We start from the raw sequence: 26,557 nt of genomic DNA on the forward strand, positions 1-26,557 counted from the left end.
CCCACCTGGAATTCACAGCTTTCACAGAGGCACTTTAGTCCATTGACAGCTGCCAAATTACTGTTGCTGAGAAGCTATATGAACAGGGGACCTCCTATTCCACCCTTTGCTAATGTTACTTCTCAGTATTTTGTTACATGATCTTCTATCTGTGAAGTGGTCCACAATAGAGTGTTAAACATCCCCTTACCGCTAAATAGTCTAGCAACATAGTTCTGGCCAAAGAGCTGTGTGCACCAATTTGCTAGTCACAGCAGTTTGGGGTCTATGTGGGCCACAAATGGGCTCTATCACAGTTTTCAGAAAGGAAATGCTTCTCTTTAAATGCCCCATAGCAAAACCAAGAGCCTGTTAGGCACACAAGAGAAGAAAAGTCTCCAATGAGTTTTCTAGGCTCTCTCAATGGATGAGATTTTAGTGACATAGACTTTTGGTAAGAGGAGTGTGGAGAATGGATATTAGGAGGAGTGAAACTGAGGGTTGTCATCATATGGGGGGAAACCTTTTAAGTTAAAGAACACTTCTGAGTTCTCATATAGCAATACATAGACAAAAGCCTACTTCATCTAACGTGGGATGAGGGAGTGATGCTTTGTAATTGGCCTGTGTGGGACCAAGGTTCTGATTCCTTTGCACCCTTCCAGTGTTCTAAACATGTGTGGTGGATCTGGGTGTGCTGTGTAGGCAGAGAATGGAGCATGTCAGAATTATTCTAACTTAAAAATCTTGTGGTGCATTAAAGATGGCTTAAAAATGTTTACTGTTTCTCCTATTGTGAGGTGATACTGATTTCCTCTATCCCCTGACCTTGGCAGGGCTTAACGACATCGCACAAGTTATGTTTGAAGCTTCTGAGGCTTAGAAGCTTCAAACATAAGCATGTGGCTTTCGCCTGGGTCCCTTGGAATATTTTTTCTTGGGATACTACCTCTCCAAATGCAGCTGCCACACTTTGAGCATACCAAGCCACATGTACAACCCATGTATGGGTGCTGTAGTCAAACTTCCCAGCTGTCAACCCTAGCCCGCAACAATTCTCACCACAAGGGTCAGCCACCTTAGACATCCGACCAGGATGACTGTGGCCACACTTGCCACCTGACCGCAACTGCCTGGGAGGCCTCAAATAACAGTTTCCCAGCTGAGCCCTGTCAACATGCAGAATCATGAAAGATACCATTAGTAATGAATTGTAGTTTAAGCCACTATGCTTTGGGATGGTTTGTTACCCAGCAACAGATGAGTGGAAAAAAAAACCTCAAGGAAATAGTTTCCTTTTTGGAAAGCCTGGGAAAAATAACCAATGATCATTTGCCCTATCACTAACTGGGAAAAAAAAAAAAACCTTTAGGACTTAACTTCAAATTAATGTCTTTATGCAAAGTATTTAGAGAAAAAATTTAATGATTAGTTTATGGACCATCCAAATCAGGGCTGTTCTTATATTCAGAAAAGTTTTAGCTTGGCGGTTTTCCTTATGAACTTGTTTATGAGATGTTTTTTACAGATCCCTATTCTTTCCTGTTCTTTACCTTCTGAAGATGGATCACACTGGCATCTCAGAGTATGTGGCATGCGTAGCAGTAGTCTAGAGCCTGCCGGTTTGACCATGTTTGCACTCCATTCTCAGTAGGAACTGATGTTCCATGTTTCCCAACACTCTGTATGCACACTCACCACTGGGATTAGGAGAAAATGCAGATTCTGATTTGCAGATCTGGCTGGGCTACTTGCTGAGAGATTACGCTTCTAATATTTCCAATTGATATTGAATATACTGGTCCATTTGGAAGACCGTGGGCTTAGGGGACCCTAAAATTGAAGAGAAATAGAAATTTAATACAAAGATGAGTTTTACTCTTGGAGGAAAGATAACTCACCAGCAGGTTAATGGTTATCATAAGTCAGATTCTATTACATTAAATTGGTCACTACCAATAATCATTATAGCAAGTTCCTTAAATATCAAGGCTTATCATCATTACATAAAAAACAAATCTACCCTCTGTTTGCAAATTCAGTTTGCTGTTAAGATTGGAGATTATCTTAAATTTACAACTCTCTTCCCTCCTTGCATGCTTCCTCTCTTGTACATACTCTATTCTGCAGAGGTGTTCTGAAAAACAGGAAAGCATGAAACTGAATTAGTGTTCATAAATTGCCCAGATGATCTGCAGAAAATTAGAGGACTGTTTATTACATACAATATCTATCTGTGCACAAGATACTTATAGTACAGTTGACATGGTTTATGATTACAAATCAGTCTAGAGGAGTTGCTAACATTGAAGGTCTATTTAGCATTTAAAGTAACCAAATGAAAAGCACAAAGCAAATGTACTGTTGTGGAATTTCATCCCAAATTATGTTGTTTGGTTTCCCTGAATATCCATCTTTCTATCACCTTGATGTAGCCAAATTTCCATTTTATTTTTTTCTATCAAAATGGCAATATATATATTTTAAAATTATCATTAAAATACTGCAAGGGACTGGCATTCTCAAATATTGCAAATGGAAGTTCGAATCAGTTTAATATTTTGGTAGTAAGCATAGTCACCTGCATCAAAAATTTAAATATTTTTTCATTTTATTTTAAGGCTTTGAGAAATCTATAACAGATACAGGCAAAGAATTGTCTAGAAGAATGGTCATAAAGTAGTCCAAAAATATTTCATGGAAAAAATTCCAGAAATAACAATTTATATGTTTTCAATTGCATGCTATTCTGAGTAACATGATGAAATCTGCTACTCCCATATCGTCCCACCTGGATTCATCTCTTTGTCCAGGGTGCCCATACTGTGTACACTACATGCTGAGTAGCATTTAGTTGCTCTCTTGGTTATCAGGTTGACTGTCATGGTATTGTAGTTCTTGTGTTCAAGTAACCCTTATTTTACTTCACAATGGCCTCAAACAGCAAGAATAGTGATGCTGGCAATTCAGGTGTGCCAGAGAAAAGCCATACAGTGCTTCCTTTAAATGAGAAGGTATGTACCTATAGAAAAAACATGGTATATATACATATATACATATGTGTGTATGTGCATATATAATATATATTATATATTATATATATGTAACATATATATAGAAGATTCACTGGGGATCTTGGAATGCATTCCCACAAATAAAGGGCTTACTGAATTTAACAAAAACTGCCTAGAAAAATGAAGGTCCACCTATGCACAAAGGAATAACAAAAAATTCATTGACAGGATGCATGGAAGACTATCCAAAGACAATAATATATTGTAAGAAAAAAGACACATTGTACCTACTATGTGTCAGTCAGGGTTTTCCAGGCAAACAAAACTAATGCGGTAGATAAAATATAGGCATAGTTATAGCTATAGATATACATATATAGATATATAGTGTATAGATATATAGATATCATGTGGTTATGGAGTCCAAGAAGGCGCACTACCAAGTACAAGCTGGAGAACCAGGAAATGCAGAAGTGCATTCTGTGTGAGTTCCAAGGGCCTGAGAATCAGGGGCCAATGGTATAAGTCCAGTCTGAGTCTGAACTCCTAGAACCATGAGCACTAATGTCTGAGGGAAAGAGGAGGTGGATGTCTCAGCTGGAACAAGGAGAGAGGAAATCACCCTTTTCCCACCTCTTTTTGTTCTTTTCAGTCATTCAAATGGATTGGAATGCGTCCACCCTTGGTGAGAGTGAGCTTCACTCAGTCTACTGATTCAGATGCTAATCTCTTCTAGAGCAGCCCCACAGATACACCCAGAAGTGATGTTTAACCAGCTATCCGGCACCCCTTAGCCCAGTCAGGCTGACACATTAAATTAACCATCAGAGCTTATGAATTTTTTCCTGCTTGTTTATTAAAATTTTTATGTAAACTTCATAGAAAAATGCCAAAAATATATTTAGTACATCCACATATTTACAGAGATGGAATTTAAAAGATAAACTATAGATGATTTCATTTCTTTTTTTGTCCTTATGGACAGTCATGTGCTGCATAGGAAGGTTCAGTCAATGGCAGACCGAATATACAGGATGGTCCCATAAGATTGTAAAGTAACTGAAAAAAATTCCCGTAGCCTAGCGATGTCACAGCTGTCCTAACATTGTGGGGCAATGCATTACTCACGTGTTTGTGTGACGCTGGTGTAAACAAACCTACTGCTCTGCCAGTTGTGTTAAAGTATAACACATGCACTTATGTACACCGTACATTAACATGATGATGATGGTGACTGTGTTACTGGTTCATGTATTTACTTTACTTCTACTCCTTATTTTAGAATGTACTCTTTTTACTTATTAAAACAAGTGTACTTTAAAATAGTATGCAGTGGTACACCCACCACAACCTAATGCATCTTGTGTTTACTGTGTCTCTTGATTATGTCATTTTCTCTTGTGCTCGACTTAATCTCATGTTTTGTACGGTAACACACTATATAGGCTGGTAGCCTAGGAGCACTAAACTATGATATACAGCCTGGATGTGCAGCAGGCTATGTCATCTAGGTTTGTGCGAGTGCAGTCTGTGGTGTTCACACAAAGACAAAATCACCTAATGACTCATTTCTTGGAATGCATCTCCATCATTAAGCAGCACATGACTGTAGAGTCTTATTCATTTTCAGTGATTAAACTTTTTTTGGCAATATTATTTAAACTATTTTAATGTGGCTTTGAAACACTATTTTCACATTAAAACATTTCTTTCATTTGATTTTCTATTTTTCTTCTTTCATCTTTAGCAGATTTCTCTTAAAAGAAAACTCCAGGATTAATAACCCCATCGTAATGATCTCAAATAACTTTTTAAGAGAAATTGGGAATGTAATTATCCCACTCTTTTACTTTACTTCAGTTCTTTAGCTGTGTTTTTTCCCCAAACTTTATTATTTTTTTATCCATTTATCCTTTATTTAATAAAAAAATTATTTGACACCTACCATGTGTCATGCACCATTCTCGGTCTAGTTCCGTCATCACTATTTCTTTTTTGTTTGCCAAACCAGTCATCTTTCTCTTATCTATCCACTTATTCAACAAATGGTTTCCAACACCGTCTGTGTGTCATGCACTCTTCTAGGATCTAGGGACACAGAAGTAGGGGAACCAATAGAAAAATCTCTGTTCTCACGGAGCTCACATTCTAACAGGTGCAGAAAGACAAGAAATTAAATAAATAATTAAATACGTAGTATTTCAGAATGAAATGATGCAGGGAGGGGACTCAATAGAGCTGGGAGTGGGGCAAGATTATAATATAAAATAGGGAATATCAAGGAAGGCCTTTCTGAGAAGGTGATGCTAACAGAGACTTGAAGGAGGTGAGCAAACAAAGGGCTAGAGGAAAGAAAGAAGTCTTCATATTCTCTTGTTTTTTGGCTATTTAAAATAATTCCTCTCAACACCAAAACTTCCAAATTTGCCAACTAATCAGACTTTTATTTTTATTATTGGAGTATTGGTTGACAAGACAAGGATTACTATTTTTTAAATAATTTCAAAATGAAAATAAAACTGCAACTCTGAAATCTGACTTTTTGAAGACATATTTCATCATGAAGGAATCCAGAGGCCTAAATTAATAAAAAGCATGTGTCCAAGACAGATATCCTTTCCTGAAGGCAACAACTGTGACCCTAATGGCACCTTGAACTCTTTGAGAGTTATAATAAGGCAGAAAGATGCTAAGTTAAATGTTGATGAATTAAGTCATTGAAAAGAGGTGGAAAAAAAGTTGCAAAACTAAGAGGCTCTTCATAGTCTCTTCTGAAATTTATGACCAAGAGATGGTAACTCATCTTTACGGCATCTTGCTTTAATAGATTATTAACAAAAAAATTGCCTTCAATAGCTAAAAGTCCAGATGGGCTTCTGTTAAAATTCCCTACTGTGCATTCATCGCTGTAGATGGTTTCCTGTCAGAATACTGTGTAAATTAGCAGCTTGATGTTCTAAGACTGGGTTAAGTGGTCTGTTTCAGACAGGGAAGAATTTATGGCTTGAAATACAAATGCTTAAGTAATCATAAATGTATTCCATTTTCTGAAGCTGATTTTACATTAGCACTTGGCCTATTGTACAGCTCATCATGTCTTTCCTTGTAATCAGGAGGAAATGTGTTCTTTATCATAGAACAGCATGGGGAAGTTTGTAATCTTTTTCACCAAGAATCTTGTAATGGGATGGGGAAGGAGGTTAAGAAAACAATAGATGTGTAAATGTCATTGGAGGGTATACATCTGTAAACCATTCCCTTCTGAAATGTTGGAAAGATTGCAGTATAAATAGTGCTCCATCACATGTTTTCCTTTTGTCTAGTTCTTCTGTTGTCTGGAGTCTCGTGAGATGAAATGCACACCCCGAAACAGCATCCCCTATGAACCACAGTGGGAGGATATTACACTATTTTGTGGCCTCGCTTGCTCTATTTTAGCCCCTGGTATTTTCTTCTGCAGGTGCCAGGTCTGGTTCAGGGATGAAGCTCAAAGTTAAAACCAAATCAATTGCATACACAGGTGGTTAGGCTAGAATGTGTTTGAATCTGAAAACCAGAAAAATGCTTACGTTAGAATGATTCCAGAAAGTAGTAGGAAAAATCTTCAGGGAGAAATGATGCCAGCATAAACAGTCGTGGGCTGCTTCAGACGCAATTGACCCTTTCAGTGCTCACTCCTACATATTTAGTTTGCTGGGTTTCGGTTTAGCACAAAGTAGAAGTGGACTATTTTAAGGTACAAAGGAGGGGTATTTAGGCTATGTAGGCATGAAAATCAAAACTGGCAACAATTAGTTTTATGTTCAAAATAAAATATATGCAAATGTATATGCACACAGTATACATAGACAAACAGTGATAAGATCCCATGCTTAATGCCACCCCTCATTCTGCCACTGGTTTAGGCAGGTTCCTTAGACCAGTGAGTTCCAGGCAGTGGCAGGATACAGCCTGTTGCATAGTCAATTGCTCAGACGTTACCGAAATACGTCAGCTTCTACAAATTGGTAGCTTTGTGGGACTGTGAACCCAGTGTTGGCAGATCTTTTAGAGAAGAAACCTGATCTCTAATTCTGTGTGTTGTGTGTATGTGTAATTTTCTGTGATTTTGTTGCTTAATTTGACTCTCAGACAGCCAGATTGAGATCATACACCTATGACTCTGTTCAAAGCTGTTAATGGTCTTTATGTCTCACCCACAAGGCCCTGATTGATGAGGAGCTGAATAGGCAGGCTCACAGTCAGAGCAAATATAGCATACTTGAGGCTGGGTTTTTCATTTCTCAGTAAAACTCCAGTTATCTTTCTACAGAGAAGGAATATTTCTTTTTAATAGAATGTATACTCATATTAGTAATATTAATAATTAATTGTATACTGTTTAAGAGTCTCATGCTCTACTGACTGAGCCAGCTGGATGCTTAATTGAATACTTTTTAAACAGAGGATCCAGAGACACATGAAAAGATGCTCAGTATCTCTAGCTATCAGAGAGATGCAAATTAAAACCACAATGAGATACCACTTTACACCAGTCAGAATGGCCATCATAAACAAAGCAACAAACAACAAGTGTTGGAAAGGTTGTGGAGAAAAGGGAACCCTAGTGCACTGTTGGTGGGACTGCAGACTGGTACAACCACTATGGAAAGCAGTATGGAACTTCCTCAGAAAACTAAAAATGGATCTGCTTTTTGACCCAGCAATTTCACTGCTGGGACTATATCCTAAGAACCCTAAAACACCCATCCGAAAGAACCTATGCACCCCAATGTTTACAGCAGCACAGTTTACAATAGCCAAGTGCTAGAAACAACCTAGGTGCCCATCAGTAAATGAATGAATCAAAAAACTATGGTACATTTACACAATGGAATTCTATGCAGCAAAAGAAAGAAGGAGCTCCTACCCTTTGCAACAGCATGGATGGAGCTGGAAAGCATTATGCTAAGTGAAATAAACCAGGCAGTGACAGACGAATACCATATGATCTCACCTTTAACAAGAACCTAATCAGCAAAACAAACAAACAAGCAAAATATAACCAAAGATATTGAAATAGAGAACAGGCTGACAATGACCAGAGAGGAGAGGGGAGGAAATTTCAGGGGAAAAGGGGAAGGGCTTGCAGGAACAAATATAAAGGACACATGGACAAAAACTAGGGGGGGATGGAAATGGGAAGGAGGTGGGGAGGGCTGAGGGGTGAGCTGGGATGGAAGTAAAAGGCAGAAAACTGTACTTGAATGACAATTAAAAAAAATGCCCCCCCCCAAAAAAACCCTGTAGTTTTCTAGAAAAAAATTTTCTTGAAGTTCTGCTATACTAAACCTTGGAAATTTTTCTATTGAAGGTACAATAAAATTCTAGTGGACCTTCATGTGGTAACCAGAGTGCAGTTTAACAACAAGTTTATTTGTGATTATTGTGTTAATCTTGAAGATGATAGTAAATATGCTTGATACTCATAAAGGACATGGTCAGTAAGCTTCCAAGGACTTACTGGGTGAGGACAATCTAGGCTTCCCAGAAGAAAAAAACATCTTGGTTCAAAAGAGGAATAGAATTGAGCAGTGGAAGGACCCCACAGATAGAGGTCCCAGAATATGAGCTGATCAAATATCAAGATTGTGTTCAGAAGCCTGAGATGTATTAGTAGAGTCAGAAAGAGAGCTGTCTCAAGTTGTAATTCTAAGAACCTAAATTCCATATCTAGCTCTGTCATTAATTCTTCGGATTAGTTTATTCAGATTTATTTTTAAATAAAAGTCTGTGTCACACTTTTTAGAAGATCCTGAGCACCCTGCCACATTTACTCATCAAATTAGTATTAAAAGGGATGTTATTTGATTAAAGAACAGAGTTATATAAGGAGTTGAACTAGGTTTCTCTAAGAGTATGTTTAATTGCAAAGTCCAGGGTAAAAATTTTATTCTAATTTGAATCAGCGTTAACCATTACCTGGACTGGATTTAATCTGTCTCTTCAGCCTGGTGGATAAACATCAAGGCAGCCCCTATGCTGATTCCTCTGCCTTAACACAATTTCCATTCTTATTCTAACATCACCTGAAAGTATCTTGGCAATTCTTTATTTTGTGGAATATTTTTGGGCATTTATTTAGATCTCACCAAGAATATGTGATTGGAAAAAATAATTGGCACATGTGGAGAATGGAAAAGATAACTAGCAGAAATTCAAGACTATTTCCCATTTGAAAAGATCAACTCTGCCATCAAATAGGTTTGGTCACATACTTCTGGTTGGTTTCTGCTGACTTGTTTATGTTTAAGGAAATATTGGAAGAGTTACTAAACTTAGCTAGATGACCAATGGGCATAGGCCTCAGATTTCAATTATCTATAAATATTTATAACGTATGTGCTATATGTAATGCTCAGTGGAGAATGTGGCTATGGTAGGAAATGCTGCAGTTGCACTTGAAGCTCTGAAAGTAGAAGGGGAAGTGGAAGTAGCATGCACTAAATTTAGTCATGGTAAGAAGGGCTGCCAGTGCTTTGGCAGTTGTAAAGTTGGAGACCTCGCCAGATGCCAGAAGGGCTTCATGTTGGAGATAAAGGCCTTTGGAGATGACTGTGGAGGTGAATGTGGTGAACTGTTGGGGAGAGTGGGCAGAATGAGCAATACCTCTCAGACTGCAGAGCAACCTGGCATATCTGTTGGAAATCTGTATGACCTATATGCCTCAGCTCCAGCCACGGGTGCTCTTTCTCCTTTCCCTGGAGTAAGCCCTGCACACTATGGGAATTGTTGCTATTAAAAGTACAACCCCCATTGCATTAACATATTTGTCTTTGCAGAGTTTTCCTGAAATAAATACCAAAGGAATTCTTGAAATGGAATAGGAATCACAAAATGGGTGTCACATGAAGCCTGTGTAAGAGAAGTTCATGTGTGTGTGTGTGTGTGTGTGTGCGCGTGTGCATGTGTGCAAGAGAGAGAAGGAAAGAAAAGAATGAAAATAATTTTGCAGTCCTGTAGCCAATATTTGCCACCACTTTTCTCACTTGGAGCTCCTTTATATTCTAATTATAGAACATAAACTTCAGATCTTTTCTGGAGGAGATTATCCAGTGAAAATAAGAAAGCCTGGGTTCATATACATGTTTCCGGATTTATTAGGTGTGTAACTTCAGGCAAGATAATCCACCTCTCTAGAACTCATATCAAAAGATAACTCAGAAAATTTTAATTGTTTGCATACAAATGTACTCATAAGGGAAAATAGTTCATGTAGGGTCACTAATGAAAAAAGGAAAATAAAAAAGATTATAAGAGAAAGAAAAGAGAGGGGAAATGAAACATTATAGACTGTCTGGTGACAGTACATCTTGCTTCAATAATTTCGTTAGTGTCATTATAGTGATTGTTTGGCAGTCAGGAAAGAGATCACTGTGGTCATGAGTGGCATGTCTTTGTGCAGGTTGTCCAAGTTCGCTGATAGCCACAACTTCAGTTCCTGATGTATTCTCAATACTCATATCACACCTGAAACACCCTTGAGAGTTAAACAGTGAAGTAGTACATGATGTACCATTTTTGTCTCTCTTTCTGTTTATCTTTTGTCATCTCTTATCTATCTTGCTACCTTAGTTAGCAAAGACCTGGACCATATTTTGCATCATGATTCCTTGTTCAATTTCCTCCCCTCCAATGAAGTTAATAATATCATGTCATTAGGTTTCTATGAGGGTTAAATGATATAATGCACAAAAAGTCCTGAAAACAATATTTGGCTCAACATAAGCAGCCAGTCAATGCTATTTCATCACCACCACTGTCATTATTACTACTGAAGGTCCCTGGTTGATAGAGCATAAAAGAATTATTTCAATTTTCCAAATCCTAGGAAATATTCTGCTATAGAGCACTATGTTGGCTCAGGAATCATATGCACCTGCCTACCGCATCCTTCCCATGAAAGCCAAGCAAAAGGACATTGAGAACCCCAAGCTTATCAAAACTCTTTAATAAAAGCACTTTAAGTTCAAGAAGAAGATCTCAAATAATCAAAATCTTCTGATCCTTAAAATGAATGCTTTGTGAATCTAGATCTAATGTCTTTCTCCCCTTTCTACTCTGTAAAGGCATGAGATGTTTTCAAAAACATGTCTAAAGAGTCAAGTATGAAGTGCACAATCATCCAAAAAGCCTACAGCAGAATCCTCAAACGAGTCATTAAAGAATGAAATAATGAAATTGCATATCCAGAGCAAGGAGCTATAACTTTCTTTTGTCCTTCACCCCCAGATGAGATGACCCTTGCCTGCCAACACTATTGCTAACTTCCCCAGTGGAATACATGGTTTACCTGTGGCTAAAAGCCTTGACTGTATCACAAGAGAAAATAGTTGGCCCTTGAGTGTTGTTTGTCTTTCTTGCTTGCTACTTACTTTATTAGAGTCAGAAGAAAAAAACTGACAAAATAGGTTTGAAAGACTAATTGACATAAATACATTTTCTCTTGAAATCCCTTGTTTGTGTGCTGTTTTGTTTTTAGTTTCTGGCTTTGTCTTAGTGTCTTTTGGAAAAGTTACTGCTCTTGTCCTAAAAGAATCAATGAAATTCTCTTCCATTTTCCAAATCTACCCTGTTTCTTTCTCCCCATTCCCTTCCCTTCCGTTCCTTTCCCTTCTCCACCTCTCTCCCCATCCAACTTAATTCTAGAGGTAAACATTTAAAAAGGATTCCTGTAGGACACCACTATTTCTAATGAATAGTTATGGCAAATGCCTTTCCCTCCTTGGGCACAGTTCAAAGTTTCATTTACACTGCTGATTACCCTGGGACTCTGCTTCTGATTTCTTCTGGAGAAAAGCCATATAAAGGGGCTTTTGTTTGATCTCTAGTGCTGCTTATCTGACAGTTCTCTAGCAGTAAAGGAGGCAAAGTACTCACTGAAATCTGTTTCTCTTCTCTCCATATTGTGTCATAAGATACATAGCATTGATTCAGTTCCAGAGGCATGTAGAAAAGAGTCAGAGGTACAAGCAACACTGCATGGTTAAGATTTATAAACATTATCTGCCAGAAAAAATGAAAGTTATATGTACTTTAATTTGTTTAAAACTCATACCAGCTCCATTTTACAGAATGGAAATTTTATACCTAGAGAGTTTAAATATCTTTCCGAGAAGTAAATCTATGTTTATGCTCTTTGATATATTGCCTCTTACATATTGCTTTGTTTTAAAGCTACCAGTGTAGTCATCAGTTGAGGAAATCTTTTAAAGAATGATTTACTTGGAGATCAACATGATCTGTATATATTTTTATTAACTAACAATCCCGGGTATCATGTCTTCTCAAGCCCCTTATTAGAAGCTGAGACATTTAATAAAGCGGGGGATGAGCTGACCTTCTAGGTACTCATTGAGGGTCTCATTATGCTGATCATATCTTATTTTTCTTCTTCTCCATCTTCAGTAAGGATGCAGTAAAATGCCTACTTACTGACCCATTTCTACAATTATCTCACCAGCTGAGATTACTCTGCCTTCACAAGAATTTAATCATGTTGGTATTTGGGGGCTCATTCTGGATCTTTAAGTTACCATTTTATTTACTCCTGCTTGGCCTGTTATTATCTTAAAAAATCATAGTATGGAGAGGGCATCAGTCTACAGTAATGAAAACCAGCATTCCCTCTGTTTCATTGTTTCTAATATTTTGAACCAAATCATGGGGCTCAGTTTGCATACATGTTGATTAACCTAGTGTCACTTACTCTGCTGACCTCACAAGGTGATTTTAAGAATCAAATGTTCTAAACTACATGCTTTGGGAGAAAGCACAGAGAGCTTTCCAGCACAGTGATTTTACTGAGGAGTCTGTCTGGAGGCTTTTGACAGCTTTCATTGTTTTAAGGCCATGTGTTTAGGATGGAACCAACAGAGACAGCAAGATTCACTTTCACTTAGGAGGATATTTACTCCATTCAAAGTCACCCAATGAAGCCCCACCTCAACCCCAATCAGAAATTAATGAGTAAGATTTATGAGGAAGTTTATTGGTTGAATATTCTGTGAAACCTAACAGGGCTATAGTAGGTACCACAGCTGCAAGCAGGATGGAATTTTTTTCCACAATAGTCAATATTGTTTTGATTTAAGAACATGGCAGACATAAATCTGGGCATTACAGTTCAGAGGTAAGTTGACATTACTTACAGACATACCTTACATTGCTCTCTGTGTGTGCTGAATGCAAGCCCTAGTCCTTCATTAATCCAGATGAGCTTAGTAAATGACTGATGTCTGACCTGAATATCTGCCCTTTGATGATTGAAGGCAGACACATTGATGTGTGTTTGTGCATAAGCCATGCAGAGAAATGATGCCATAAATCCCAAGCAATAAAATATATTGCAAAAGAAATAGATCATACAGTAAAGACAGGTTACAAATGCAATACATTTTTTTCATGATATGTTACCCTGACATGATATTTTAGTGTTTTGGATATAACTGGCATCATGCTAAAAAAATACATCAACTAGCCTCTTGCCTTTCTATAATATGCTAAACCTAAACAAGCTTTGAGTCAGTAATTTAAAAGGGCATTTTTATGCATTTGCATTACTGCACTTGTGTTTCAAAAAATAAAAATGTTCTGGACCATTGAGGGCGAGTACATTAATTGTGCACCTCTGCTGGTGGAATGAGGTGGCTTATTCTCCAGGGTCATTCCTAGTTGCCCTGCTCTGGATCAGTCTCCTCTCAAGTTCCAGATGCAGAGAGAACTTCTTTACTGGGTTGTTTGCCTACACCTGAAATTTAAGCATACAAAAAACAGAACTGTCACTTCTTCCACTTTGTCTCCATTGCCAAACATAAGCAATTATGAGAGTCCAGCAATGTGTCAGATTCTGTGTTCTAGAGCATATTATAGTGCCTGTCAGGTATAATTGAAGGAAATATGTTGGGGTCAGATGTACTTACTCAATTTGAACTTCCTGACACATACTAATGTGACCATGTTCTTCCTTTAGATGTCTTCTTCCTACTCCTTAGTCAAAAGTGGCAGCTGTCATTTGTATTTTCAGGAGCCTTACTATAGGAAACCATTCTCCGTGGCATGGGCCCAGCTTCCACTTGGAGATGCACAGGAACCACACCCACAGGTGGGTTCTGCCATGGGGAATCAGGCCTTCAGTGTACCTAGACCACTTCGAGACTTGCTTTTGCTAAAACTCCCTCACCCTGAATTGAGACAGCAAGTGCTTACTGTAACTTCCTAAAATCCATGCTAAACTTTCCAAGGATGAGTATAATCGGTTCAGCTACTTTTCCTTTGCATTTGCAAATATCCTTCTTCTGTGATGTGATTAGTGGCATCATCTCATTTGTTTTCTGTAAAAGGTAACCACCTAAAGCGAACCTGTGCATAGTAAATGAGGACCATCATGTAATGTGCCCAGAAAAGAAAGAAAGGCCGGTCATAGCATGGGCTGAGGTTTTTTTCTCCTCTTGAGAGAAAAGCCATTTCATCCCTTTTCCTCCACTCAGTAGTCCATGTGAATTTCTTGTATCTCATCCACAATGTGGCGGACCCCACAGGCTGGGGTCCACATCAGCTTGCAAGCTAGAGGGGAGAGGCAAATCCACAAATAACTGTAATGTAAGGTTTTCGTGATGCTATAAGAGATACACAAAGATTTAGGGGTGAGGGATTAGATTAAGAAGAGCTTTATTGAGATGGCTGTCATCTAGCTGGAATGAAATAGGTAAAGAAAGATGAGACAGTTTCTGACTGGAGAATGTGAATGAGAAGGCATTTATTCCAAGGTGACTGATAGATTCAGCAAAGTTTGGAAGAAAAGAAGATGGTTTGTTTGTTTCACCAACATGGAGTCCTACAACATAGCTGTAATTTAGGGCATCGCTACTCCAAGTGTGGCCCACAGACCAGCAGCATCAGAGTGACTTACATGATCATCATGATCTCATCAGTCTCATTACATGAGAATCTGCATTTTAACGGTTCCCCGGGTGATTCATACATACTGTGAAATTTGAGAAGTACTGGTGTAATGTGCATAGAGAGTATTCTCAAAGATAAGATCAAACAAAATAGAAAATTCTGAGTTAGAAACATCATTAGGAACTGTCTAGTTTGGCATTTGGTTGAGGAAGTTAGTTAAAAAGTAGTTGATTCTGAAAACCTGAACTGTGTTTTCTTAACACCAATGTAGAACTTTTTTTCACTGCATTGTACTGAGTGTTTAATACTAGATTCATGGTTTTAATACCACATGTCAGGAAGTGAAGATTTCTGATTAGAAGCATGGGAAAAAAGTAACTGGAATTTAAGACAATAAATCCAGTGGTAAAGTATAGAATACACTGAAGGAGAAGAGGGGCCTAAGCTAGGAAGATACTTAAATAGTCTTGGAGGGACTTATAAGGAGAGTGAAAGATAGAGAAATGAGAAATGCTTGGAAGGTGACATTCTTTTGTGGTAAAGCTTATGGATGTATTTGACTTTTTCTCCCTTGGCTCTCTCTTTGCTACAATCCATCATATAAGAAACACCACAGTATTTCTCAAATAACAGTTTTACCAACCCACTTCTCCCTCAAGAATATTTAGTGGCTTCCTACAGCCAATAACAATCAACCTACCTACCGTGCTTTATATTCAACCCACTAAGCACTGCCCGTGACACTGTGTTCACTTGGGACGGCTTTGCTTCTGTTCACTAACTAATTCTAAACCATTCATTCCTTCATTCAGTCACTCAATAATTCATTTATATCACACATATTTAATTAATCTCATTGTGTGTGCTAAGCTCTCTGCTATGATGATCCATAAGATACACGTATCCTTCATAGAGTTTAAATTTTAACCGTTATAGAAGTTCTGCTATGTATTGAGCATACAACTAGATGTGCAAGATAGGTGAGAGAGGTTGTGTCTGACCTTACATGGGCTCATATTCTTGTTAGGTGTGCACAAGATGGAAATGGTGGACCCAGTGATATTAATGACACTGCATATTATGGTCTGTTATTTGTGGATTTTGTTAACCTGCTACTGTTAACATATAGAGATTTACTATGGTGATGAGGATAACTTTCTCTGTATTCATACCTACAAGACCTGTACAAAGAGGGAAAATGATAAGATACATTTAAAACCAATGTCAAGATACATCAGCTCTGGTTTAGTGAGTGATAGACATACAAGATAGCTTCTGTAATTATGTCAAAAGAGTGTGTGTGTGTGTGTGTGTGTGTGTGTGTGTAAATAATTTTCCCCCCTTGGGAAATACTGGTAAGACTGCCAGACATTTAAATTGTTTTTATTATTGTTTTGATAAGAATATTCATGGAAGAAGTAGATCCTACTTCAGAAAATCTCCATTCATACTGTTTGTATGAAATGAGAGTTGTTAAGCTGTCGGTATGTAAAAACTGCAATTAGCCATGTGCATTAGAGTAGAAATCATGCCACCATTCAGCAGTATGTGGATTTTGTAAAAAGTGAACCAGCTTCCTCTTACTGAACAAAATATTAATGATACTTATTACTTCTCAGACTGTACTATGTCCATGTTTTAGCTCACCCTCACAGGAACTGAAGAAATTCTTGCTAATAAGCAGTAGACTGTGGTAAAAACACACACACACACACAAAAAAAACAGTGATGTAGATAGATGATAATTTTCCAAGGAACAAAACTTAGTTCTGTGACTTGCTAGCCTATTTAATTAAATAGTAGGGAATCCTCTGAAGATTTTTCCTGGGTTGGATGAACTTGTCTCTTTATAGATGTTGAAATTGTAGAGCAAGGCATTCATTTTTCTGTTACTTCTGAAGGAGTCTTATTGAAACTTACTAAATGTGAGTGACAGACTTAGTGCAGTTTGAAAGTCCTCTTAGGTGATATTTCTACTCCCCAGGATGATAGTGATTCCGTTAAAGAAAAGGGAGAATAAAATGCTATTTTTGGATGTTTTAGTTTGAGCACAGCTGGTTATCTAGGCTGTTTCTTTTAAGTTCAAGAAGTTCCATGTTATGCTTTGACTGATTGGGATAAAGAATAATGAAGAATCAGCATACTCTAGACTACGCCCAGTTCTGCAAATGACTTTAAAGGCAGAGAAGAATGACCACAGGGTGTGACCTCGGGGACTGGTGTGCATGATAAAAATGCCCATGTGGAATCTTTCTGAACACATTCAGAGGGAGAGAAAGATGCTACTTAGTGAAGTTAAGGTGATGTGTGCAAGGCGAGAATGATGTATATTTTTAGAACTATTCTTTCATTTTCTTGCATTTTAATACATTTACTGAAGGACATTTTCAGTCCATGACCTCATTTAGTTTCCAAAGACACTTGATTTCCTTTTTAAATTGTTTCCCTAAGTGAAGGCTGAATAGTCCCTCAAATTAACCTATTCTTTTTTTTTGCTTGAATTTTCAAGTTTTGAATAACACAGCTAGATGAATAATTTTTATGTCAAGAATGTTTAACATCATGGTTCTCAGAGAATGTTTCCAAAATATGTGTGTAAATATTAGGGGAAAAGACAAACAGTGATAGATTTTTATCTTCTAATTAAATCTTCCCTTTTCAAATGGGAGAAATAAAAGAAAGTACTCTAAAGATATTTCTTCTCCTGTAAATTGCCTTTTCTTGAGAGGAATCAGTATTAACCTCTGTTTTTATTAAATTAAAAGGAAGATATCACAAAAGCAAACACGAAGGAAAAGTCACGTTTCCTTCCTTTATTTTAAACAAGAGCAACTGTAAACTAAGACATATAGTGTATTTTGCCATGTATAATGCACACTTTTTTGCCCAAATTTTTGAAGGAGAAATAAGGATGTCCTTTATACATAGGTAGTACCTGAAATACATTATAGCTGTTCTTGTGTTTTGTAACTATTTGTTAGTTAAATTTTCTTGTACCATAATATATTCAAAAACAAGTGCTAAAATTCTTTTATAATACAATCTATAAGTGTCTAAATGTAAATAAATAAAAATTGAATTAAAAAATTAAAACAAAAGATTTTTTTCCTGAAAGTTTGGGTCAAATACATTGGAGTGCAGTATACAGGGCAAAATACGGTATTTTATTTACTTGCTAACTGGTTATACAGCCAATGACAGAACAGAAGGGGGCTGAGCAAGGGCTTCTTTTAAGGAAACAGTCATACTGAGACACAAAGCAAGGAAGATTCACAGGAGGCAGTTCATGAAATGGGCTTGGTCCTCTCTGCCAGATTCCTCACATGGGAGAAGTTCACTCTTAAAACATCCACAAGTTCAAGGGCTTCCAAAGGCTCATCTAGGGACCTACATCTATAGGAAGGTTTCCAATGGACCATAGTGAATTTGGGGGGGAAATGATTAAATGACTAAGTACCTTTCATAACACACTTATTGCAATTTAATAATTTTTATTTATTTGGGTATTTTTGTGTGTTGAATTGCCCCCTTTTTTTTAGGATGTGGCTTTGGTAGTTAATGAAGAATTTGCATGCACTTTTGTGTGTGTGTGTGTGTGTGTCTGCAATATCTTTAGTTGGCCAAAGACATGTGTGCACAAACACACACATTTCATTTTATTTTTTAAAATATTAGTAATCCATGAAATCCAAAATTCAAGGGAACTTTGCTGTATTTTGCCTAATGACAGGTCTGTTTAAAGAATCAGGAACAGCTTTATTCCATTAATTTCTCTGTTCTGTAGTGAGAAAAGAAGTCTTGCACTTAGGAAATTGATTAACATATAAATAAGTCCTGTTTTCACCTGTTTTAGAAATACTTGAACTAAATATTAGAGGATCTGGAGTTAAGTCCAGATTTTATAATCATAGAATTAAGAAACCACAATCATAAAAGAAATTCTAATGATTTCAAGATTGCTTATGCTATACAAATAAAGAACAAAATAGGTAAGTGTCATGAAAATGATACCAAGTGCTGCTGATTTCTGTTTTTGCTACAAGTAATGATAAGAGCAGCAATAATTGTACGCTACCCTTTGTTTAAAAAAGTTTGGGGAAAGGCCTTCGAGTCATTGTCTCAGTGGTCCCAGCAGATCCAGAGGAGGGTTGCTAAACCCACTTTACAGAGCGGGGCATCTAGATTGAGGTAGTTGAAGGAACTTTGTTCATGTCACACGTCAGAATCAGAGCTCATGACTGGGTCATATGTATGTGAATCCTATCCCTTTTTCCAGTACAACTGGGTAACTTCATCAATTCAACAAAAACCAAGTGGGGGAATCTATGGAAATCATTTTAAACTTTGCTTTACTGAACTCTTTATGACGTTTTTTCCTGTTAAATTACTTCCATTACTTTTTTATGGAAAGTAATAGAAAATCTAAATTTTCCTTAACAATTAAGCAGATCATACATGTTTGCAACCCTTTCTTTCAGGTTAAATTGTTCCCCCCAGATGTAGTGTTTAAGTATAAGACAAGGGGCTTTGAAGTGGCATAGCTAGAGATTGTGACTGCACCTCTTGAATTTATAATGCACAAACTCGAATAAATTACCTAAATTCTCTGGACCTTACTTGTCTCATTTGTGAAATTTAAATTAATTTTATGAAAAATACTTAGTGTAGCACACTGCTCATCACAGGTGCTCAGTAAAAGTAGCTCCCAGCTTCATCCTTCTCTTCCTTCTTGTCATCACTGATAGTATTAAAAAAGGGAAGATAAATAAATAAATAAATAAATAAGCCTCAGAAATGCAGATTGAAACTGATGATAGAAGAGAAGGAAGAGATACAAATCAAATGTTCTCTCCTTTTTAATTGGAGAAAGGAGAAAACAACCACCTGTCATGGAGAAGCTGAAAATGGGAAGTAAGGAAGGAAAGGTGAGAAAATCTAACTCCAAAATCAAGGATTAATTTGTTAATGTGGGCTTCAGGCTAACTCATCCCATGGTTGAAAATTTCACATGCAAGAATTCTGGCACTTTGGCTGAGTGGTTCAGTTGGTTGGAGCATTGTCCGATACACCAAAAGGTGGTGGGTTTGATTCCTGGTCAGGGTACATACCTAGGTTGTGAGTTCGATCCCTGTTTGAAGCACATATGGGAGGCAACCAAATGATGTTTCTCTCTCATATTGATGTTTTCCTCTCCCCCCACCCACTTCCTCTCCCTCTAAAATCAATAAACAACATATCCTCATGAGGAGTTTTTTTAAAGAAGGAATTCTTACAAAATTGACAAAATATAAAAATGTGATTTCTCTTTAAAAAATGTGTTTTTATTTTTCAATTACACTTGGCATATACTATTATGTTAGTTATAGGTGTACAACCCAATGATTAGACATTTATATAACTTACTAAGTGATGATCCTGATAAATCTCATACCCATTTGACACCACACATAGTTATTACAATATTATTGACTATATTCCCTATGCTATGCTTGACATTCCCATGAATATTCTGTAACTATCAATTTGTGCTGCTTAATCCTGTTATCTTGTTCACCCATCCCCCAACTGCCCTCCCACTGGGCAACTGTCAAAATGTTCTCTATATCTATGAGTCACTTTCCATTCTGCTTGATTGTTGTTTTTTAGATTCAACATACAAGGGAAATCTTCTGGCATTTATCTTTCTCCATATGACTTATATCACTCAGCACAATACCCTCTAGGTTCAAGCATGTTATTGCAGATGGCAAGATTGCATTATTTTTTATGGTTGAGCCATATTCCATTGTATATATGTACTATTTTTTCATCCATTAGCCTATTGAAGGATACTTAGTTGCTCCCATATCTTGGCTATTGATTCAGTATTTGGGTTTCTTCAGATAAATACTTGGAAGTAGAATTGCTGGGTGCCTCTTTGTCTCTTGTTATATAGCCTTTGTTTTAAAGTTTATTTTGTCTGATATAAGTATTGCTAAACCAAGTTTTTTATTTTCTGTTTCCATTTTCATAAATTATCTTTTTCCATCACTTTACTTTCAATTTGTGTATGTCTCTTGATCTGGAGTGATGTGTGTCTTTCAGTCTCAAGTGAGCATATGTAAGTGTCTTGTTTTCTTATCCATTCAGCCACCATATGCCTTTTTTATTGGACCATTTAATCCATTTGCTTTTGAAGTAATTGCTAATAGATATGTATTTATTGCTATTTTAGTGTTCATATTTTTTATCCTTTTTTGTTCTTCTTAAAAAAGACCCTTAAACATTTTATATTAGTCGGGTGGTAATGAACTCCTTTCATTTTTTTCTTGTCTGAGAAGTTCTTTATGTTCTTTGATTCTGAATGATAGCTTTTCTAGATAGAGGGCCATGCTTTTCATTACTTTGGATACTTTTTGCCAATCCCCTTTGGCCTGAAAAGTTTCTATTGAGAATTGAGCTGACAGTCTTATGGGTAACTAACTGCTCTTCTTTTTCTGCTTTTAAGATTCTCCCTTTGTCTTTAACCTTCTGTATTTTAATTATGATTATTTTGAAGTGGGTCTCTTTGGGTGCATCTTGTTTGGGACTCTCTGTGCTTCCTGGACTTGTATATATATATATATATATATATATATATATATATATATATATTTCTTTCACCAAGTTAGGGAATTTTTCTGTCATTATTTTTTCACATAGTTTTTCAACTCCTTGTGCTCTCTCTTCTCCTGGTACCACAGGATGTAAATATTGGTATACTTGAAGTTGTCCCAGAGGCTCCTTACACTACCCTAACGTTTTAAAATTTTTTTTTTCTTTTTGCTGCTCTGGTTGTGTGTTTTCTGCTACTTTGTCTTCCAAATTGCTGATTTGATCACTGCTTCATCTAATCTGCTATTGATTCCTTCCAGTGTATTCTTCATTTCAGTTATAAAGAATGAACTCTTCATTCTTTATTTCTGACTGCTTATTTTGTATGATTTGTATGTCTTTTTTTATGCTGTTAACAGTCTCACTTAATTACTTGAGCATCCTTATATACACTGTTTTGAACTCTGTGTCTGGTAGTTTTCTTGCATTCATTTCATTTATTTATTTTTTTCTGGGATTTTTCTTGTTCTTCCATTTGGGACATGTTATTTCTCCCCTGCTTCCCCATGTTTATTTCTATGTATTAGGTAGATTTTCCATGTCTCCCAGTTTTGGTAGGGCCCTTACTTAGTAGGTGTTTTCTTTGGTCCAGTGATGCAGCTTCCAGGTTGTTGAGCTGGCATTCCAGGTACACCCCATGTATGGACTGTGTACCCTTCTTTTGTAGTTAAGCCTGCTGTTGGCAGGTGAGTGGGAGGGATTGACCCCCAGGCTGATTGATAATGAAGACCAGTTGCATTTACAGTGGAAGAGCTGCTATCTACGGGCCAACCCCACAGAGAAGAGCTCACTTCAGTGGGGCACTGTGCCCACCAAGTTCACTCTTTGAGTGTGTCACTAGTGGAGGTGATTGGGTGGTGCTCCAGCATGGTCTAAAATAGTCCACCAGGTACACTGGCTCTGGGGCCTCTTGGGAGGTGCAGGCTAAAATCAGCTACTCTCTGTGCCATGCGTGTGTTCACCTGGCATGAGCTACAGAGTGATACACAGATGGCTGCTACTTTTGCTGGTCTTGGAGGTCCCCAGGAGAGGCTAAGCTGTGAACCAAAGCCAGGTGCTGCTAGTGCCCTACCTGTGACCACTTAACACAACATACTAGTACTCTTAGGATAGGGTACACCAAGGCCAGATGCTGTTGTTGGAGTTTGTGGACTTTTGAGACACTTTAAGAAAGTTCCCAGCATGAGCCAAGACAGGTTGTTTGTATAGAAAAGCCACTGGAAATGACCTGGGTGGACCAGCAAGTGGGGTGGAGTATCAGGGAATCACCATGGCAGGGTAAACAGTGCTAGCCAGATTCATGGAGACTCAGATATGGTACTACCTGCTGGCTCCATGTGAGGAGAGCTCAGCAAAGCAACATGGCCTCAGCACTTCTGTTTGGGAGAAAGCTACATCTCCAGCTCTTGCCCCAAAGCCAGACAATTCAGTTCCTTCCCTGTGTACATTGTGCCTTTCAAGCTGCCACCCCAGTGCTGGAATTCAGATTGAGTGTGTTGGAGTAAGTCTGCACACTGTCTCTTTAAGAGGAATGCCTGGGACTCCAGAAGCCCTCCTTCTCACTCAGCCACACTCCTCAATGGTTTTCACAGTCAGAAATTATGGGGACTTCTTTTCCTAGTACTGGACACTGGGCTGGGTGGGGCTGGTATGTACTTGGACCCTAGCTTTCTATGAGGAACCTTCAAAGCAGAGATATTCCTCCCAATTTTAAAGTGCCACATGTAGGTCAGGGAACAGCTCATTCTGTGTCTACACCTCTCCTTCCACTTAGTGGCTCACTGTAAAAATCTAACGTGAGATAGAGTGGGGTGGGATGCCTGAGCATCCCTTGGTGGCCAACTTCATGTTGCAAGTGTCTGCTGACTATGGGGTCTCCGCAGTCACTGCAGCCACTGAGTTTGCCATGCTGCTGCCATTGTTTCCACTGCTACTGCTGATGCTTCTCCTGTGGTTCAGGACAAGGGCACGCTAAGTGAGTGGGTTGCACTGTGCACCTTATGTAGAAGTGGGAGAAGCAGCATGAGCAGATGGAGTAGATGGAGCAGCAGATCACAGAGGAGAACATAACAAAATATTGACAAGAAGTTATCTGTACTCTATGATGCCATAGAGTCAGAATTCATATTCTGCACGTGGGACTTGTGACCCTCAGTGACATGATGACCAAGCAGGAGGCACTGGTGAAGGAACAGGAGAAGAAGCTGGCCAAGAAGGGCCAGTTGATAGAATAGATAAAGCTGGAGAAGCTGCAGGAGAAGGAACACAAGAAGGAGGCCAAGTGGAAGATCTCTATCCTCTCCCTCACTCTGGAGGAAGAGAATAGGTGGGTGAGGAGAAGGAAGGGGTGGTCATATATGAGGAGGAGTTGGAAGAGATCACCAGAAAGAAGAGGAAATTGGGGAAGAACCCACATGTGGACGTAAGCTTTTTGCTGACTCCAAAGAGGAGAATTGGCTTCTGGAAGCTACATAGCAAGAGTGGGAAGCCAAGCAGGAGAAGATCAAGGGCAAAGACATTAAAATTACTTTCAGTTACTGGGGTGTCTCTGGACACTGGCAGATAGTCAAGATGAAAGAAAGCAACACCATGCAGCAGTTCCTGCAGAAGGCACTTGAAATCCAGTGCAAAGATTTCAGGGAGCTCAAGTCATCATGGTGGAGCAGCTCATGCACATCAGAGTACCTAATCATATGTCACCACCTCAACTTCTCTGTCATTGTCACCAAAGCACAAGAAAAGAATGGGCCACTCTTTAATTTCTATGCTCATGATGATGTGCTGCAGCTCAATGATGCTGCTGTGGAGAAGGACAAGTCACAAGCAGGCAAGGTGGTGCCATGGAGCTGGTAGCAGAAGAACCAGCACATCCTCCCTGCCAACCACTGGGAACCCTACCATCTCAGAAGTGGAACAACACACTGGTGGATGCAGAGGTGGAGCAAGCTTCTTTTTCATATCCTTAGTTATAGGACTTCTGTTCAGCTGGACTTCAGACAGTTCTGAATTATGTTCGTTCTGTAGTTTAGTTGTAAATTTCATGTGGTTGTGGGAGGATGTGAGTACTGCATTTACCAATGTGGCCATATTGACAGGAGCTTAGAAGGTAGTTTCTACAAATGTGTTATTTTCCTTTATCTCATTTTCATTTGCAGTTTCCTTGCCTACCACCCACCTACTTATTTCTGGCCACCAGATGCCATTTTTATTTTAATTTCTGGTTCTCTAATACCATCTACTACCTTTCTATGAATACTGCTCAGATTTTTGCTCAAAAAAAAAAGAACATTCATAATGTCAATCATTCGTTGACTGGATCAATGATTTCAGGCTAAACTTTTCAGGTATGAGAGTCCGTTATTTAAAATCTTTTTCTAAAAAATTATTTTTGAAAATTTTAGACCTCTAGAAAGTTTGCAAAAAGTGTAAAATGCATCCCTATATCTTGTACCAAGAATCACTGAACTTTAAAATTTTACCATATTTGGTTATTCTCTCTCTCTCGGAGTCCATTTTTCATGTTAAACATATTCAGTGGCCCCTGATCATACATAAAGTTTGATTGTATTTTTATTAATTCAAGTTAATGATTATGCTTCCTGAAATACATTTGGGAATAAAGCAAACACTCTATCCTCACAGCCCCCATCTTCTAGGAGTTTCAGGTATTCAGAGAGAAAGAACTGGAAAACCTCATTGAGGTGTGTTATACTAAAGTGTGAATGAAGTCTAACCACTTGAGGGAGCATTTGCACTTAATAAAATGAGGTTATTAATCCATTTAAATCTGTAATAGGGGATATGGTGTGAGCATGTTAGATAATTATTAGAGGAACAAACTTCTGGTGATGCTTGCACCCTCCAGCCCAAAATTGTGTCCTCTGAACCTTTTCTGCTATGGGGTATGCATTTCAACTACACACTAGTATTCCCTGTATTCCTAAATTATCCTTAAAGTGGCCCTGTGGTCTGGATGTGGCAAATCAAAAATGGGGCACAGACTTTGAAAATCAGAACTGACCCAGGAAATCCACTCTGTGTGTGGTTCTTGTATCTAAATGTTTAAGTGACATGGTCATCTCTTTGGGATAAATTATGGTTTGGAGAGATAGGCAAATATTTGCAACCATAAATCACTAATCTAGGGGGGAGAGCCCCATGTATTTCATAAAGCAAGGCATGCTTGTGTTCTCATTCCCCTCAAGCATTTTGGTTAAATGTGAATCAGAGTTTGGGCTTCCTCTTAGACATGCTGACCTGGGCCTCCCAGCACAGCTGCAGGCTTCTAAATAGGTTGCAATGAAGTGATCCTACATATCTGATGAACCACAGGATGTCAACAAGACACACCCATTGTCCCACATTTGGCAGGCTCTAAAAAAAGAATGTAGCAAGGAGCTTACAGCAAGCCAAACCAACCCTGACCATAGTAATAGGCTCTTCCAAATGGGTGCGGCCAAGTGGATCACATTGAAAAAGAACAGGCCCTAGAATAAATCTGTGTTAAAGAAAAGCAAAACAGGGCTGAACTGTCATACAGAATGAAGGAGCTGTGGACTCTTTTATCCTCACCAGGGTTTGAGAGAGAGGTGACTGCAGAATGTTGTTCCAGCCTCATGCTTTTTCCTTGAATTAAGACCCTTAAGAATGAGGGGAGGTGGTTTAAATTCATATTGGCCACACCACACCTCAAAATCCAAGATAGACTGAGGTTCTTAAGTCATAGCTTGGTCAGAAAGACTCAAGTAACTGTTCATTGAGACTCAAATTTAAAGTCATTTCCAATAACCGCTACTCATTTTAATAACTAAAAGAAATGACTGAAGTTTTCTTTTTTTCTGAGGTTGTATTTTTAATCCCTCATCACACACACCATGCACACACATTCAGCCCACAGGTTGGTACTAAGAAGCCAGTTTAAGATAGTGTGACAATTATATACATGTGAATACCAGGTAAACATAATGCTATTCCACATCACATATGCA

General features: G+C 38.1%; 1 pseudogene; it reads left to right on the forward strand.

Moving 5' to 3' along the window:
• Positions 1-9,408: 9,408 nt before the first annotated feature.
• On the forward strand, positions 9,409-24,575 carry LOC114506071 (annotated as a pseudogene).
• Positions 24,576-26,557: the final 1,982 nt, after the last annotated feature.

This window comes from Phyllostomus discolor, chromosome 9, assembly GCF_004126475.2.
Source record: "Phyllostomus discolor isolate MPI-MPIP mPhyDis1 chromosome 9, mPhyDis1.pri.v3, whole genome shotgun sequence".
NCBI lineage: Eukaryota > Metazoa > Chordata > Mammalia > Chiroptera > Phyllostomidae > Phyllostomus > Phyllostomus discolor.